This window comes from Squalius cephalus (assembly GCF_949319135.1).
Source record: "Squalius cephalus genome assembly, chromosome: 7".
Classification (NCBI taxonomy): domain Eukaryota; kingdom Metazoa; phylum Chordata; class Actinopteri; order Cypriniformes; family Leuciscidae; genus Squalius; species Squalius cephalus.
Genome location: NC_137128.1, coordinates 32,972,372 through 32,978,363, shown reverse-complemented (window position 1 = coordinate 32,978,363; position 5,992 = coordinate 32,972,372). Strand labels below are relative to the sequence as shown.

Genomic DNA, 5,992 nt, shown 5'->3' with positions numbered 1-5,992 from the left:
GAGTGAAAACATCTTACTTACTAAAATTAAGTGATTTGTAAATACAACAGAACAAATATTTGCTTTGAAGAGACTAGTAACTTACACTAAGGTTTTAAGGTTAAAACTTACACTTTTAAATCTTAAAAGTTTAAGATTGGTACGATTGTTCTAATGTTTTTTTTTTTTTTAAATCTCTTCTGCTCTACATTTATTTTTTCCAAAAACAGTATAGTAGTGAATGATACAGCAAAAACAGAAATATTGTGAAATATTTTTTAATTAAAAATTAGGCCTACTGTTTTCTATTTGAATATTTTTAAAATGCAATGTATTCATGTGATGCAAAGCTGAATTTTTAGCATCATTTCCAGTATGCTGATTTGGTGCACATCAACATCTATTATTATTTGTACTTATTAGTACTTTTTGTACTTTTTTGATGAATGGAAAGTTCAAAAGGACAGCATTTATCTGAAATATAAAGTTTTTGTAACAATTATACACTCTACCGTTTAAAAGTTTGGGGTCAGTAAGATTTAAAAAAAAAAAAAAAAAAAAAAAAAATTAAAGAAATTAATACTTTTAATCAGCAAGGATGTATTAAAATGATCTAAAATGACAGTAAAGACATTTATAATGTTAAAAAGCTTTCTATTTCAGATACATGCTGTTATTTTGAACTTTCTATTCAAAGAATCTTGGAAAAAGAATTTACACAACTGTTTTTAACATTGATAATAATAATAAATAATAATAATAACTCAACATATTATTTCAGAAGTATCATGACACTGAAGACTGGAGTAATGATGCAGAAAATTCTGCTTTGCCATCACAAGAATAAATTACATTTTAAAATATATTAAAAAAGAAAAGTTATTTTAATTTGTAAATAATATTTCACAATATTACTGTTTTTGCCTTATTTTTGATCAAATAGATGCAGCCTTGGTGAGCAGCTTCTTTTAAAAACATTTAAAAAATATTATCTTTTCTTATAAAATCTTAAAACAGTATATATGTCTCACAAATTTCATCATTAAAACAGTGCTTTGACAAACAATTGTGAAATATTTCTTTTTAAATCAAGTTAAGTAATTACTTAAAAAATGCCCCCAGAAGCTGTAGATGCAAGACTTTTTTTTACAGTTGTTTTTCGTTTTATATCACAGAGGCACCGGGGGAAAAACTTAGCAACAAAACAGTAATTCTTGGAACCCGAAGCGAGCAGTAGATCTTTATCTGAAAGTGTGGTTAGCGTCTGCCGAGAGCACCAATGTGCTGTTGAAACTGTGGTTTAGACATACTCGCATGACATTTTTTTCATGAAGGCATTTTATTTTATAATAAAAAATAAAAATCATATTACATGCAAAGCCTCAGTATTTAAGTCATATAATAATCAATAACACAATTAGACAATGTAAGAGTCTTGAACTCTGTGATACCGCTATGTAAAAAAAAAATTATCTTGTTGATTTAAAAAGCATAAAAATTCTAACTTGCACAACAAAATCTAAAAACACACAACAACAAAGCAATATGCACATTACAGCACTAATTCAGAAATGTTTATAATGTAAAAAAAAGTACAATATAGGTTGTATCTATGTTTTGTATATTTGAACTATTACTAACAAATTGTATCATTCCATTTAACATTAACAGACAGAGATATAGATAAATACTGTCACTGTGGCTCACTATAATCGCATTTGTTTGTTTGCCAGGGTCTGATCAAGCGTCAGTTAAGAAATTCGATTTGCTGAATTGAACTTTTAAAATAGAAATGCCTTTACAGTCATCAATACATTGACTGCAACACATTTAGCCAGCAGAATTCTCAGACCTGTCACAAGAAGGGTCATGGACTTCATTTTTGGATCATCTGAGAAAAAAAAAGAAAAAAAACACACACAAAATGAATCATCCCTTGATGTTTAATTTACTTATATAGCATAATCTAGATAACTAATGCAAGATATATGTGTAGCATATAATACACTGTATTTTATTACTAACCCCTGTTGAACTCTGAGGCTGGAGTGCTAGGAGCATTTGTTTCACAAGACCGTGAAGTCGGTTTATTAGGACTTTCTGCAGAATAAGAATTAAGTAGAAAACAAAGAATTCTTATATATATATATATATATATATATATATAATAACGTACAATACTTAAAATATTAAATCTCATAAAACAAAAATGAAACTATAATTATCAATTTAAGTACAAACCTGTCACAGGAGCAGAAGCATCTTCAGTAGCAGTTTTGTCTGCTTCTATAGCATCCACTTTGCATGTTTGGATTGTGTCACCATTGAATCCAGCATAATAATAGGTTTTGCTGGATTTGAACAGTTCTGCTTTGTTGGTATTTAGATTCACAGAACTTTTACTTTCCGAAGTCAAAGTCATAGTCTTATCTTGAGGATAGAACCCGGCGGCCAAACAAATATCCTGTTCTTTGCCCTTCGTATTCTGTTCTTTCAAAGGGGACAGGATGGACAAAACCGGAGGAGTAGACGATACATCTTCTAAGCAAAGAAAAATAAGCAGTTTTCATCAGTTTTTCAATTCTTTGGCAAGACCGTACTTTCTTTACATTTTACATTTACATTTATGCATTTGGCAGACGCTTTTATCCAAAGCGACTTACATTGCATTTCAAGGTACACATTTACATTCTTAACAGTTCTTTACATATGGTATTTGCAAAACTATGCCCATAATGTAGTGAAAAAAACCTTGCAGTCATCTATTCTTTTAGTTTTATGAACAAATAATGACTCTACTACAAATGTTTTCTTCAGAGCAACGGGTTAACAGTGAACATACTGCGATCACAAGCTGAACGCAACACAGCAGCACAACCAACTAAGAGCAACTTACAGACATCGATTGAACCTAATTGGTTTTCCACTATTTTCTACAGCAAAATGGTTGGTGTAAAAGCATGCAATAGTTAAAAAGAAGTACTTACTTGGTAAGACGGTGAGAGTTATCGGCTTTCCGAATGTTAAAGTGTCAGTAGCTGAAAATGCACTGCTACCGTAACCCTTACAAAAACACCCCTGACCCTACATCTGCATTAGGACGGACAAACTGACCTAAATAAGCCCTATTTACAACAACTAACTAAGCAAAGTACATGTATTCACAAAACAGGTGCATGGGTTGGAAAAATGCTTTATAATAATAATAACATTGAAGTGAATTTACTTACTTGGTTCGACCGTGAGACGGATGGGATCTCCGAAAGTTAGAGGATCTGCACTTCATTCAGCCCTCTGACAATATCCTTTGGTAATGGAAAGTATTTTCATATCTTAAGAAATATAATATAGACCCATCTGAAATTGGATGTGAAATAGCCAGTTGAAAAGATACAGTTTGATTTTCTTTCAAAGACAGTTCCATCTGCCAGTCCGTCCTCATGATAATCCCATGTCTGCTCCATTCAGATACAAACAGGTGACTGGAACAAAAGCCTTCAAAACAGAAACAACAAGACTGTGAGAATCAAAACTGTGATCGTTCAGTTTTTCAGTCAGATATTGGTTTAAAGCTATTAATACAATTTATTAACAGATGTTCTTTCCTAACAATGCTATGAGATTTTTGTACAGTCCCTAATGAAGAATGTATCACTGTGGTAGTCCAGACACAATGAAAAACGTCAGTACAAAAACCTGACGCAATTGTGCCCTATGTTGGAGGTTGTCTTATATGGAAGAGAGATTGAAATGCTCTCTTCTGAAAAAGCTTCTCAATAGACATATTTGACTAAAACTATGTTAAAAATCCATTGCCATGAGATGAAACACCAAGCTGCAGCGGAAATGTCTAAGATGACAGAACAACCTCAGAAGAATCATTCAGCGCAGTGGCAGCCATTTAAACTGTGAAGTTTTTGTATGAGGCAAAGCGAGAAGTGAATCACTGTGGTACCCCAGTCCACAATGACACAACTCGAAACAAAAACCAACTGCCAGCCTCTGTGTGAAAGAGCAAACAATGACACATCAAACAGAATATCATTTCACAAAATATATGGAGAAAATGGTGCCTAAAACACTCGATGAAAAGTCTTCAGAAACGTTTAGTAAATAATTGGTCTTACCATACATTTGGGATCTTGTGACAATGTAAGAACAGTAAGTGAGGAATACTACAGATCCTATTGTGGAGCTGTCTGTAATTACATAATACTTAATAATAGGCCTATATTATTTGTAACACAGGCACTATAGTTCAAGTTCAATTCACGTTTATTTTGTATAGCGATACACAATACACATCATTTCAAAGCAGCTTTGAGTCCATATTACAATTATAGAGTGTTCAGTTATCAGAGGTAACTGTCTAAGTTATGCATTTCAGAAATGTACATATACAAAAATCACAGTTAGCTAAAAATGTAATAATTTAATGCAGAAACAATGAGCTCATTGAAGTAATGAATATGTGTTTGTTAACAAATGATTATGAAATTTAGAAAACACATTTATAATGTGTTATTAGATTCATTTTAACTATAAATGTTTTGAGTTTACTGATTTATATTAAAACCATTATTCAAGAATAATTAAGAAATGGTTATAAGTAAATGGTTTCCAAAAAATGTTTTATATATATATATATACAAGATACAATTCAATTAAATCCTTTCATCATTATATATAGATAAATTAAAAATAAAAATAAAATTAAAAAACAGATGGATTTATTTACCTTAGATTAAAATAAAGTTGGTGCCCCAAAATCTAGGAGAACAATATAATATAATAAAATACAAAATAATATAATGTTTATAACTCATTGTGAATAAATCATTTTAATGGCAATGGAACATACAGCTCTGATTCTTAGTGCATTGAATTTATATTTTGAAAATCATTTATTTGTATAACAATTTCCCCACCACGGTAGCCTATTCCAAATTATATAAACATAACAATGATATTCAAAGAAATAGCAATAAGAACCAGAGCAGATGCTCACTTTGATTGTTGGCTCCTTGTTTCTAAAATAGGTAAATTATCTCCTCCTGTGCACATTATGAAATCTATTTGAAAATTAGTTCCCAATATGCAGTTAATGTTCTTCTATTTCTGTATCACCTCCAAAACTTAGCACTGTGTTGCAATCTGAAATGACATGAAATGACATAACTGTACAAAACTATGCAATTTAGCTAATTATTTTATAAATAAATGTGAGGCAAGAAAATGTAGACTATTGTTTCCCAACAAAATTTTTATTTATTTTTTATTTTTGGAAGAATACATTCTTGTGCTAAATAAGTTTGTAAGATCTGACCAATCATACTCCGCCATCCGCCGAATCCGTCATTTTTATCCGACAAAGCAGTCAGAAGAGTTAGTAGATTAACGTTGGAGGACTTGAACTTGAAAAACGGTGTACTGACGTCTTTCCGCGGTTAAAACAACATTCCTTCTTATGTTCATTCATGTTTATTTGATGTTACAAATTAACTAGAAGGAAGAGATGATCGGTTCACGAGCAGCTTTAACTGAGCCACAAAACGGTATTTATTGTTTAAATTTCTTTTAAAAAAGACCAAATTTTAAAGGTGAGACTTTGTTTCATATCAAAAGTAACCTGGTCTGTCCTGTCTGTCAGCGCGTTGTCAGTGTCCTCTCTGCTCCGCGATGTATTTTTCACTGCGTGAGAACATGGTGTGGCGTGGGTGTGGCGTGAGAGCGGCGTGGCTTGTCGGACACAGCAACAGAAACTAAAGAGGGCGGGTCGGTCAATTACGAATATTGTACATGATGTAGGCCTAGTAAATGTTTATTTACCTCAATAGCTAGTACAACACATGCATATGTAATATCAGAATGGCATAACTTAGCCTACAGTAGAAACGCTGATTCACACCAAGGACCAACAACGAATATAGCCTAGGGGAGAGGCGGGACGATTGAAACGCGGGACGGATGAAACACTGAGATTTCCTTGAAAACCACTCACGTCATGTACGTC

At 32.1% G+C, this 5,992-nt stretch overlaps 1 long non-coding RNA gene across 3 annotated transcripts; it reads right to left on the bottom strand.

The window, feature by feature from the left end:
- Positions 1 to 1,306: 1,306 nt before the first annotated feature.
- On the bottom strand, positions 1,307 to 3,947 carry LOC307161763. 3 transcript variants are annotated; one of them, XR_013821797.1, is made up of 5 exons: positions 3,374 to 3,947; positions 3,210 to 3,273; positions 2,221 to 2,520; positions 2,005 to 2,079; positions 1,307 to 1,870 (listed from the first exon to the last, which is right to left on the bottom strand). It is a non-coding gene; the product is annotated as an uncharacterized lncRNA (long non-coding RNA). The 3 variants fall into 3 exon arrangements; XR_013821798.1 differs by having other exon boundaries at positions 3,210 to 3,284; positions 3,374 to 3,850; XR_013821799.1 differs by lacking the exons at positions 3,210 to 3,273; positions 3,374 to 3,947 and adding an exon at positions 2,967 to 3,028.
- Between the last annotated feature and the right edge of the window lie 2,045 nt (positions 3,948 to 5,992).